This window comes from Anthonomus grandis, chromosome 4 (genome assembly GCF_022605725.1).
Source record: "Anthonomus grandis grandis chromosome 4, icAntGran1.3, whole genome shotgun sequence".
Taxonomy (NCBI): Eukaryota; Metazoa; Arthropoda; class Insecta; order Coleoptera; family Curculionidae; genus Anthonomus; species Anthonomus grandis.
The window spans coordinates 13,268,641-13,282,489 of record NC_065549.1 but is presented as its reverse complement, the minus strand read 5'-3'; the positions used below and the strand labels follow the sequence as shown (position 1 = coordinate 13,282,489).

At 27.6% G+C, this 13,849-nt stretch overlaps 1 protein-coding gene across 1 annotated transcript in view; it reads right to left on the bottom strand.

Moving 5' to 3' along the window:
- Nucleotides 1-13,849, bottom strand: part of LOC126735738 (uncharacterized) — a 508,234-nt gene that overhangs the window by 414,502 nt on the left and 79,883 nt on the right. The window contains exon 2 of the mRNA XM_050439822.1: nt 223-261. The gene's annotated coding sequence lies outside the window, so the exon portion shown is untranslated. The remainder of the gene's footprint in view (nt 1-222; nt 262-13,849) is intronic.

Here is a 13,849-nt window from a genome sequence, read left to right as displayed (position 1 = left end):
TTAAAAAAATGATTGCGCCACTTTTTTTTTAATTTCTCTTTTTATAAAATCCTTGTTTAATATAAAATAAAAAACATCTCCTTACTATTTGTCGTACACATTTTTTTATTTTTTTCACTGCAGCAAAAATTGAATGGCCGTAAGGTTCAAACAATGAATCTCTTCCAAAAAAAACTTAAGTAAGTTACATAAAGTGGAGTTCAAAATTTCTTTATACTTTACCTTATCAATTCAGTAAGATGATTCAGGTGGTCGTCTAACCTATAAAAAAATTAAAGAAATTATTTATGTAAAACTAATAAATCTATATTAAGACTTTATAAGTGGAAGTAAAAAACATATTAGATATTTGCTTTTTGTAAACGTTTTTCATAATACTTTCGACTGACTATAATTTAGCCGTTATTAAATATAATTTTAAAAATGTAAGAACCCTAGATTATAAACGGTATACATAACAAAGGTCTTAATCATTTTGATCCGTTTATTAAGGTAATAAGAAATTCCTTAGTAAGAAGTTTAAATTATAAAAATATTTTAAGAATAACCAAAGTTGCGCTTATTCCTAACTCCATTAATTAATATAGACCAGTTTCAGTTTTATTATGCTTTTTAAATGTAACAAATAAATAGATTACACTATGTGTATAAACATATATAAACTAAATGGTTAAAAAAAAAATTGTGTTCAAGAAATCATTATATCGCCTTTAATCTTTACTCCTTTATTAAAACCCTATTTTTAAGAAATTCTTATTGAAACTGAAATTTTTTCTCGAATATATGATTTCCGCAAAAGTTTTCAACTTTTGTTTTTGTATTTTTTTTAAATATTTCTTCCCATCAAATTACATCATTATATGCTATATAAGATTATATATACTATATAATCTTAAATTTAGTAGTTGATTTAGATTATTTTTTTTACAATAAATAATGACTCATTTTACAAGCATAGAACATATTTATTTGAATTACAGTCTTCGAAATCTTTAATATAATCTCTAATACAAATATCAACAGAAACTTAGATCCCAAAAAATTGTCATTAATAAGTTTTTAGATCTTAAAAGTTTACAGCAAATTAATTGTCAAAAAAATTTTATTTAAAAACGTTCATGTAAATAGTGAAAAATTTACTAAAATATAATTCCTGATTTTTTGAAAAAAGACATTTTAAAATAACGCATTTGCACATCTATTTATATAAAACTTGCATTTTGCGAAAAATAACATTTTTTAATTTTAGTACAATATTAACATGTCATAAATACAATACATTTATTTTTAATACGAAATCAAAAAAAAGGCTCTGTAAATAAAAAATAACAGTGAATCTTTAGATAATCTAAGTTACTTGTTATAATTATCAAACCATTAAAAATGATTTTGCGATTGTCACGACTCTCGGTAAAGTACAAGATAGGTTTTTTTCAAGCCTTGTATAATATTAAATAGTTTTAGCAACTAAGTTTTAAATATTTATATTCTTTTAAAATCTAAAAAATTCCTCAAAAATGGCCAGTTTTGAAATTTTCTGTAAATAAAAAGTCGTGTTTAATTTAGTTACATTATATTATAATTGTGGAAACTATAGTAGAAAAATACTGAGCTACTGATGTCGATGGAAAAAAACATTTGTTTTATATTTTTTTTTAATTTTTATATTACATCATTTTTTATGCATGTTCAACTTTCAATGTTGGTTTTTTCTAATTTTTAAAGCTAAAATTTATTCAAGATTAAATTGTGATAAATCAATTTAATCAGAAAAACAAATCAAAAATTTGCCGTTAAAATATACGGAGTGTTGTAGGGTTTTATTTTTCTACTCCTTATGTTCACTAACGTTCCATTGATATTTCATTAATTTCAATAATTACATTAATAATTTCAGTCAACTTCTTTTATTCATATTTCTTTAAATTCACACTGTCAATGACACATTACTACTGTAACGCATCACTCTCCTGGTTTTAAATTTCCACGCTTTCTGTTGACGGTCCGTCACTTTTCTGATTGGTCTTAATTAATGTTTTCTCTGATTGGCTGATATTGACAGCTCAGGCGAGAGGTGGGTCGTTACTGACTTAGTCGATACTGGGTCCATTTTTCAATGACTTGTTCCCATGTTGCAGGTAGGAGCGCACGTAAAAGGCCAGTTTTTTATTTCCGAAGCTTGTGAAGCAGGAAGTGGCCAATATAGTTTGTAATTTATAGTCCTTAATCTTGTTCCTTTATGGAACCGTTTAATTCATAATTCTGGTGCAGGATGCCCAAGATTTTGATGATTTGTGAAAATTTGTAGTTTTTTAAAGGTAAATTTGACCTTTGCCCTTGATTAAAATGTTTAATTAATAATATGTTATCTTCTTATCGAAATGTTATACCATCGAAAAAACTTCCTTTCACTTTACTTCCAAAATTGAATTCTTCAATAAAGATTAAAAATAATTAATTCAATGATTAAATCTTTTGTAGATTTACAATACCTGAAAAAATTTTTCTTTTACTTTCTGATTTTTACTCTTTACCACAATTCACTTCTTTATTAATTCTTAAATCATACTAAAATATTATTCTTCTTTCGCAATTTGGTGCACACGCTTAGTAAAACTTTATTATAATCATCAATGATTTTTAAGGCTTTTGTAGGTTTTAATTCCTGAAAGTGGAAAAAATATTGTATTTTTTTAACCTTTAAATCGAGTTTCTCATACATACATTTCGTATTAATGTATTAAATATCAGGTGTATCATTTCATTATGATCCTACATGATTATTGCGTCTTTAATGGGTTTTAATGTCTGAAAGTGGAAAAAAATTCGATTTTTAAAATTTTTTTATACACGCAAAGTCGCTTCATTACATGTGTCATAGAGCCCTTGCAATACTTCAGTTTCTTTATAAATTGCATTTTAAACATTTTTACAATTTTAAACAGTTCCAACACAAAACCTAGTGCTTAAAAAGTCTACGCACTAGTGCTTAAACAAGTATTTTTAAACACGATTGTATAAAAAGTCATTTGGCGTTTATTTGACATTCATTTTATGATTTGTCAACAAACGTTTTTTTTTACCGTAAAGTAATTTGATATTTTTGATTTTTTTTAAAATGTTTTCTTCGGTAGTAGAAAAAATTAATTTATTTTTTTTAAATATTTATGGGAATTGACAAATTTCCCATTCATAAAAAAAGGATCACTTTATACACTTTAAATTTAAAAAAAAATTACCATATAATATATGTAGATAACCAGTAATAAAATAAAAATATGCGTATTTTTTTTTTATTTTAATTTTTAAAATATGATTGTGTATACTAAGATCTCAATCCTCATACTTGATATTTTCATCCTAGAATATTTCATAAATTTAAAAAAATTGCAATTCTTAAATTCTACTAAAATTTAGTCTTAGCCCGGTTTTATTAATGGTTTTCTTTATGAGCTATAGGGTATCATGATAGGTTAAAAGCAACATTAAACTGTTTTATAATTAGATTTTCTTATAACAGTAATGCCAAATAAATAGAAAAAGATATAAATGACCATTCCTTGAACTATAATCAAAATAAATGTTTTTTCTCAATAAATGCTGTTTAGGCCACCTTTGGTTTATTTTTATCAGTCCTATATATTTAATATAAAAACGCTTATGACGATAATATTTGTATTCCCTTTGCGTATAAATTCGCCAAAATTGTTATTTAATTTTTTTCCCAGATGCTCTTTTCTGAGGCAGGTTTTTCTTTGATTTATTGGTTTCAATATTATTTAAATTTCATATAAAACAAAATCTATTTTTTTAATAAATTTAGTTCTTAAATTTAAATAAGAAAAAAAATACTAATTTAAAATGTTGTTTTAAAGTTCAGTAACAACGAAAAAGTTTTCTAATTTTCATTTTTCATTCTCGATCAGTTTCCGAGACTAAATGTATTCCCCATTTCACCCCACCCGGCTTCTTCAATTTAGCCATTATTACTTAAAAAGGGGTGCATTTTCAAGCAGATAGGAGTTCTTACTGAACGAACCAGTCAAACTTCTAAAGAATAAAAATAAAAAGAAATGTTCTTAAGAATAATCGAGACCCAACTGTGTCCCATATTTTTCTCTCAAAGGGTACAAACGCAGCCGCTTTAAATAAATTAATCATTGCCAATAATTTATCCTATTCTCAACACGCGAGTTCCTTAGGGAAATGCCAAAAAAAAGCCAAGATAATCCACGAATATGTGAGGAAAGAGGGATAGAAAAAGAAGTGACTGAAACTTTCCTCCACGGAATCGTCACGGTATCGAAAGCAGTCCCAGTTCAGCTCGAAATTTATGGTAAAAAATGTAGGTTAGCTTCTTTTCCGTGTTATATTCGCGACAAAATATCCAGAGGGAATGCGTGAAGAATGCCTAAGTAGGTAAAAGAAGGGAAAAAAGGACAAAAAATCATTGCAATTAAAACGCGCAAATGGTATGCTTAGTGACACTTAGGATAAATAGAAATAAAAAGAATATATCGATGGTGTATTACGCAAGTACAATAATGTAAATTTGCAGAAATCTTGTGGTATTAGATTCTTGAGAACAATAATTTTGCCTTTTTTGTTTTTAATTTAAATAATATGTTATTTTAAGTCAAAACATCTAATTTTATTTTACTTAATATTTATTAATGTATAGGCTTTAAAAAAATAATTACTTTCATCTGGCTGCACTTACCATATTTGATGTGCTACATTAAGTGAAAGGATGAAATATCTACCGTTTTATATATTATATAAATATAAGCCTATATTACTTACTAGCTAAGTGTTATTGCTTAACAAAAAAACATTTAAAATTATTCGTCATATTTTGTTTGAGTTAGTTTAGCAGAATTACCTGTATGCGAAATTCCCTTTATAAAAGAAGCATATTCATCCGGTATTATTTTACTTTTTTATTTTTAAATTTATTTTTTTAGGACACCTCACTCACATAGGGTATTTTAAAGATTTTTTTTTGGCGGTTTTGATCTGTTTTTTAGCTATTTGACTCATTTTAAACAATATTTTATTAATTAACTTATATGTTCTAAATAATTTACCTTTGTCTTGTATCGCCTCTTTTTTGTCTGCTGCCTTCATGTCCAAGGCTTTCTTTTCTCGTTTTTCGTGTTTTTCATGGTCTTTTTGTAAGTTTGTTTTATCCTTCACATATATTATAGGCATTAAATTGTCTTTCTTTTAAATATAAAATGCCAATCTGGGTATATATTTATGAAATTTTGTTTGATTATTTAAATACGTCCTGTACATTATCGGAATGTTTAAGTCCAAGGAAAGATCGCGCATTGCAAAATCACGCCTACAATAATAGAAATCAATCCTGAGAAAACTATCAATATGGTTTCTAACAAGCTGCTCTATTTCTTCCGATGTATTGTTGGCTAGAATGGTATCTCTTCTTTTATCATACCCAATAAACACACCAGAACTGTGCTCAGCACAAGTTTCTATACAGGGTGTCCTGAAAGTAAGGGGACCTAGAACAACAGTAAATTTCTTACGTCAAAATAATGTGATTGAGGTCAACTTGCTTCATCCTAACTTTAATAGTAACTGAAATACAGGGTGTCAAAGTATTATTTGATTTATCGTTTTTTTCTTATAGGTCCTGAACCAATTGACATACTAACATGAAATTTAAAACATACAAGTCTTTTGAAAAAAATACAATTTCGTATAGTTTTCGGTAGAGGGAGCTTGTTGTGTTAGTTTTTACTTGTTTAGAACCCCTAACTTTTTTTCAGCCCCGTACATCGCTTTAAAAAGTATCAAAATAAATTCTTTTTTTAATTTTACATAAAAAAATATATACTTTATTAAAGTAGCTAGAAGCAGCCATTTTCGACATAATCACTATTTTTCAAAAAAATATTTAAAATAATATTTATTTACTACTTTATTAAAATTGCATCTTTGGCAGTTGGCGTTAAAGACAAGTGTTTGTATTATTTATACCAAACTCTTTGAATGTCTCTTTGATTGGCCTTGGAGGACCTTTGCTTTGGCCAGCGCGTAGTTCAGACTTAAACTCCATGGACTTCTGTACTTGGGAATATTTGAAATCAATTGTTTATGATACTCCTATAAATAATCTAAATGAACTAAATGTAAAAATTGTAAATTCTGAATATATGTTAAACAATATTTGTTTGTTTCTTTGTTTATTATTGTTTTTGGTGTATTTGTTTAAAAATAAAATATAAAAAAAAATAATATCATTTACTTTGGTTATGATATAAGAATTAACAAAAAAGTCGTAATATTTTTTTTCATTTAGGATTGCATTGCTAAAAATTTATTAAATTTAAGTCATTCACATATTATGAAAACCTAAAAGTGCAATTATTTTGAAAATAGTATACATTTTTTATGTAACATTAAAAAAGGAAATTATTTTGTTACTTTTTAAACCAATTTTCGGAGCTGCAAAAAAGTTAGGGGATTAAAAAAAGTAAAAACTAACGCAACGAGCGCCCTCTACCGAAAACACGAAAACTGTATACGAATTTCTATTATTTTTTTGAAAGACTCGTATGTTCTAAATTTCATGACAGTATGTCATTTAGTTCAGGATCTATGAGAATAAAACGATAAACCAAATGATACTTTGACACCCTGTATTTCAGTTACCATTAAACTTAGGATAAAGTAAGTTGACCTCAATCACATTATTTTGACGTAGAGAATCTACTGCTGTTCTATGTCCCATTACTTTCAGGACACCCTCTCTGGGCGATATGGCAAAAGTTGCGCAAAAAAAATTTTGTTGAAAAAAACACACTCTATGGTTTTTACCAAAATATTTAAGAAATAATGTCTTGAGCATTTCCTGTTTTTTGCTTTTGGATTGTTCTATTTTCTTGCAGTAGGAGCATTTTCGATGTAAGAAGCAATATATATTTTTTGACGGACATAGTCAGCTAGTTGATAATATTTTAAACATAAAGTCTGTCTGTGTTCTTTAAAAATATTATCTTGGCATTTAAAACGGCAATTTGTACAATCCACTTTCTTCGATTTTATTTCGAAAACCTCTTTACCACTACGATTGACGTAAGTTTTGCCGCTTAGTCTTAGATTCTTATTAACTGAAAACTTCCAAAGTTTTCTTTTGGCTTTGTGGCATTTTTTCATTTCTGCGGTAAATCAGAATCAGTCGGTATGACGTGGTTGGATGTATCCGATCTTAATTCGCCTTAGAAGGTTCATAACTTAAAGAATCTTGAAATGGGTCGCTCTTTTCATTTATGTCCTCATGTTCAGTAAGAAATTAATCCTCTAAGTCAACATATAAGTAATGTTCGAGTTTTCCCTTAAATTTAGAAAAAAAAAGATTATAAAACTCCTCAATAAAACGTGTATTGCATAAACTTATTGAAAAGAAGAGCTATTTGCCAACCTTTAAAAGAATTTGACGGTCCTGGTAAATCTTGGCCAAGAGTTAACGGACTTGTTCATTTCACGAACTTAATCATCAGTGGTTGCAGGTGAAGGTTGAAGGATTATATTGTCAACATTTTTGACTGCTAAAACGACTATATTCACAGGTGATGTTATTAAAATATCAGATAGGACATTCATTAATACACTTGCTTCTGTTCCTAACAAAATACAACATAATTATAGGAATGAATTTAAAAACCAGTTTTATTTATATTTAAATAGCACCTAAAAGTAATGGCGCCTCTAAAAAGCCATTAATCACACGGTGTTAATATACTTACCGTATTGACTATTATCATCAACATTAAATGCTAAATTAACAACTTTTTTCACTCTTGATGACGTACTACATAATTGAAAATGCTGTCATAAGATGAAACTGATTAACTGCATCAAAACAATAAATTTGGAAATTAGAAACGAGGGAGATTCAAGATCATAATCTATTTACATACAAATGTGGTAAGTGCACTTAACATATATGGTGCAGTCATCTATAAATCTGAAGCACTTGCCACAAGTGCTAGATGGCGCTAGAGGTTTTAAAAATTAATTTAGCACTTAGCACATTTGTGCGTAGAAAAATATCGTTTTACATTATTGGATAGCGTAGTTAACCAGATTTGACAAGAAAATGCACTTACCACATTTCCGTACTACATCATCGATATCATCTATTTTTCCAAAAAGACCAAACAAATATTTTTGGAAAACAATAGCACATCTTACTTTAATTCGCTCATAAAGCATCATTAGGCCTAAAATAACATAGATAGATATTAATCTACCTGACAAACAAAACTAAAGATATAAGAAAGTACAAAACAACCTCGGAGGGGACTGAATTAACAACCTAAGTTCAAGCTTACCTATAAGCCTATATTCGGTTCACCAAACCAGCGAGCCTTAGAATATAATATAATAGATAATATAATAAATAAATCATTAATATATATCATAATAGATAATATAATAAATAAATAAACTTTATATAAACCAGACAGACGAGGAAGAAAATTACTTCAATTTTGCCCGGTACTGTATATCCTATATGCAAACTAAGATATCAAAAGGATGCCATTTACATAGGTCATATCTATAGCACAGATGTCACATAAAACATTTCATAATAATTAAATTTCAAATTAAATAGAAATAAAGCTTCATGTATCAAAAAAAAGTTGACGTTTTTCATCTGTCCTTTGGTTGATCCAAAGGCTCACTGGGGATCATCATTTATGACTAGGGAATGAATCTTTTATACTTTTATCTTTCCTACTATAATTATTCATAAATCACCTTTAAATAAATTTCCAGCTATAGCACAGACAATGCTTAGATTTTCTATGTTTTCTGCTATTCCATTTCCACTGATCCGCTTATATTTTTATTTCCCATTTTTATTTAATTATATGACTCATTTATCAAAAACTTCCACATCAAACATATATAACGAACTTCTCTTATCCATACATCATAAAAGTAAATATGAACATTCTATAACGCAACTAAAAGTTTTAATTTCCTGAAATATAACTCATCCCTGCCAAGAAAAAGAAGTAATTTATGTTTTATGATATAGTAACGGTGCGGAATATCTACTGCTCTAAGGCAATTTAGAATTTTCCTAGGTGATTTAGTGATTTAATAAATACTAGAGAACATATGGATCATAAAAGAGAAGATGTTGGTTGGAAAGGGCTTATTTAAGTATAATAATGACATATTTTGCAGAATATTCTTTCTAAAAATAATTTTTACCAGTTTGTATAGATTTTAAATAATAATTAATTGATAGAGATTCAACAAAATACTGGAAGAAGGCATCAGTCATGTTGCAGGATGACAAAAATTTGATCTGAACGACTGGATATTGGTTGCTGCCCAAAAAGAATAATATGCTCTGGATTTATAGGCCTGCACACTAGAGATAAAATTTTGATCAAATCAATTCAGACAAAGAAAATTTGAAGTGGAAAATTGCTGAACTAAATATAATTCATGTAATAAATGTTTCAATAATTAGAAGCGTTAGCAGCTCTTAGATAACTTCCAGGATTTTAGTAGCTGGAAATAGGTCAGAAACCTTCATCAAATAAAATTTGGTATGCTGTTGTAATAAGACTGACTTTGAGAAGTCAAGCTTTCAAGAAAGCTGGAACAAAAAAGTTGATGATTATAAAGTTGAGGAACTGACATTAGATCACACACAAGGATTTAAAGTAAGAAACGATTATTTAACACTTTTACAACACACATTTAAAAGTGAATACCAAACATAAAATATTAAGGAATATTTGCTTTCTTTCAGGTGACAATTTTTCTTCCAGGTTGTTAAGGTTAATAGCTGACAATAAAAGTTGAGATGTAAAAAAATTATAAAAAAATACCAAAATGTTATTGCGGTTGACAAAAATTGGATTCGAAATTCTGTACTAATTTACGTATTTCTTGAGCCAAAAATTTAATTTTTTTGAGTTTTATCTTAGTAAATCAATGCACTGAAAATTGTTAAAAATTTAAAAAGTAGATGTAAAATCATACGAGCTAAATATTAGAGCTAATTATATATAAAACATATTACTGGTTAAGAAGTAGTCAACTTCAAGTCGGTCCATCCATTTACGTATCATCAGAGTTCATAAGCATTTTTTTTTAAATTTTACCTTAATATTTACCATTACATAGATTGGGATATTTACTTTAAATATAAATATGATATAAAGAAATTATTAATATAATAAAAGAAAAATCAGTTTTAAAAGCCAATATACATTCTCTTTTTTTTAAGCGATTTCTTTCGTTCTATTGAATATCATAGAATTTAAAAAGTGATTACCGCTCCTAGGTACCTTAATTCCGTAAGAACTTTGAAGTTAATTTTATTAAAAATTATATTCTACCTAATCCGAGGCATTAAATTTATTGTATACATCATATATTTTGTTTTTTTTTTCGCTTACTCGTGGGCCCATATTACCTGCTCTCCTCTAGCTATACAAAAACCTCTCACATGTCTCCTAGTGAACCACTGTGTATGTGCCATCAGCAGTTTTAAATATTGATACGCAAAACGTTTTATTCTTTGCATATTGCAAGGCAAAATTAAATAACAATGGCGATAGGGAGTCTCCTGGCCGACTGCTAATGTTACACTCACAAAACACAAATATAGAGAAATGTGTGTTGCCTAATGAACAGACAGAAATTCTGTTGACAGCTTTATTGACGTTGTTGACAAAGACGGGGGCATCCATCTTGGGTGGCGTGTGGCGGGAAATTTAAGCTTGATCTATTGCCTGGTATTTAAATTTCAAGTAATTTGCAGTTGCATTACAAAGTTGATGCGTTAACTGACGAGTGATGAGATATATTTAAATAGAATTTTATTTTATTTAAAAAAAAAAACAATATATTTTCATTTTAGAAATACCCACATTTAATTAAAATCGTTAATTTTAAATGTTGAGAAAAAATAAAAATTTTGCATCTCAGACATCCCTCATCACTTTAATCAAGAATTAACACATCAACTAAAATATTATTTAATTTAAATTTGGTTCTCAAGACATTGCTTATTTAAGATATTTAGCTATAGATACTTACCAAAAATTATAAATTGGCCCGATAGATATGGGACTAAATTTTAAATAAAAAAAAACAAAGCCAAATTGTCTTTTAAATGTTTTATTTTAAGATGAATTAAAATAAATTTAACAAAGGATTTTAAAATGCATAAAAAAGTTACAATATATTCTAAATGAAATACTGCAAACTGTAGGTATGGTATTAATAACACCTTTTATGTAAAAAATAGAATTGTTGCAGGTATAAAGCATATTTTAAATGAAAATCCTAATTTCTGGAGTTTCAGAAAAAAATTACCTGCTTTTTTTTGTTTCCATAAGTATAAAACATGATAAGAAATATGTAACAAACATACCTAAATAAAAAATTAAACATATATATTTTTTAACCATCTATACAATTGCAATAAAATAAAATATATCCACAAATTATGGAAAACAAAATATAAGCTCTTATAAAGACAGAAACTGAACCTATCTCTTGAAATAAATCTGGCTTTTCATTGTAAATAAGTTAATTAATAATGACTAGATATAACACAAATACATATGTACGAGTTAATATGCATGTTCTTTTCCATTTTATTTTTTTAGTATAAGCAAATAAAAACAAAATATGACTTTTGATTAGTCACAATCGGCTAAAGATGTCACAAGTCAGTGGGGTTGTCTCCAGTAAGTATGCAACATGAAACATAAGAAAACAGATTAAGACAGTGTATTGTGTATACAATATTATATATTCTATTGGGTTAAAATTAAATCTCCTAAAAGTATTTCATCCTAATGATCCAAAATACATAAGTTTTCATTATTAGTAAGTATTGATTATCACATTAGTTATGATTACAATTAATTAAGGTTCTAAATAATACCGCAAAGGATTTGATATTAATAGTTTGGAGAATGGTTCTTGTAAAATGCAACACTTAAAAAACACAAAAATTGTATCTTTACAAAGAAAACTTAGTAAACTAAAACAAGAAAAACAGATTGCTTTCAACAGACCTTCGATAGAACAATTTGATGTTATACATAAATTTCATAAACCTTGTCTTAACTTTTCTAATACAACTTTTAATAATAAAGAATTAGCACTTTTATCTAGGGGTTTGAAATACAGACCGGTCATCCATAATAAAAAAGAAGCCTTACAAAATTTAGAAATGTTAACAGTGGAAACTGAAACGGTTCTACAGAATATAGAAGCAGATAATATAAATCAAATTAGAGCCCAGTGTAGTAACATTTTAAGAACTGAGTTAAAGTCAATTAAAAATGCACCTAATAAAACTGAAGGTGATTTCAATTCTACACTAATTAAATCTATAAAAAATAAATTACAAAATTCAAACTTAACCCTGACAAAAGCTGACAAAGGAAACTGTGTTGTTATCTTAAATAAAAATGACTATGACACTAAAGTGACTCAATTTATCCAAGAAAATAATTTTCGAAAACAGAGTGCAAGATTACCATCATTTATCAAAAAAGTGAATGACACCTTAAAATTTTGTACAAATTTAATCAATCCTCAATTAAGATATTTTCTTTCAGCTAACAACACAAATGTTCCTAAACTTTATGGCCTTCTTAAAGTTCATAAATCAGATATACCTGCTTCAATGCCCATAAGACCGGTGGTAGCATACACTAACTCTCCAACATATAAATTAGCTAAATGGCTTAATAATCACTTAATTACTACTATAGATTGTCACTTTCCCTACACTATAAAAAATAATATTCAACTTGTGGACAAAATCAAAGATATCATTATCCCTGAAAATGCCTTTTTTATCTCTCTAGATGTAACAAATCTCTTTACTAACATTCCTATATTCGAGGTAGTGGATATTATTAAAAACAAATTATTTAATTCTACATTGACCAATATCGAAACACAAGAAATAATAAATATCCTAGAAATTTGCTTAAAACAAAATTTCTTTAATTTTGATAATGAAACCTATATACAAGAGGATGGCCTAGCCATGGGATCTCCATTATCCCCCCTCTTAGCTGATACATTTATGAATCACTTCGAAAGTAATAATATTTTGAATAACAACCCCTACCTATCTAATATACTGTATTATTATAGATATGTAGATGACTGCATTTTATTATGGAATGGCAATAAACAACATCTTAGTGATTTTCTATCATTCATTAATAACATTCATCCAAAAATAAAATTTACATTAGAAGTGGAAATCAATAAAACCATAACCTTTTTAGACTTACTTATTAAAAACGTAAATAATAAACATGATTTTGAGATATATAGAAAACCTAGCCACACTGGAACAATCATACACAATGAGTCATTCCATCCTTTTTCACATAAAGCAGCAGCTTTAAATAGTTATGTAAATAGAGCACTACAGATTCCTCAAACAACTGAAAGCAGGGATAGAGAGTTGAATATTATCAAACAAATTGCCCAAACTCATAATTTTTCTCCCAATTTAGTAGACAAAATAAAAAATAAATTTCTATTACGTAATGCGTTCCAAAATGTCTACATACCACATCAAACAATATTAAGTAATCAGCCAGTAAATAAGTTCATTTCACTTACATACAATGGAGCAGTTTCTTATAAAATCCAACGAGTTCTAACTTCTTTAAATGTTAAGGTTGCCTTTAAATCGAGCAATTCATTAGGTAACTTATTGATTAATAATAAAGACAAAACGGATCCGTTATCTTGTAAAGGAATTTATAAGCTTTATTGTGAGTGTGGTTATTTTTATGTAGGTAGAACG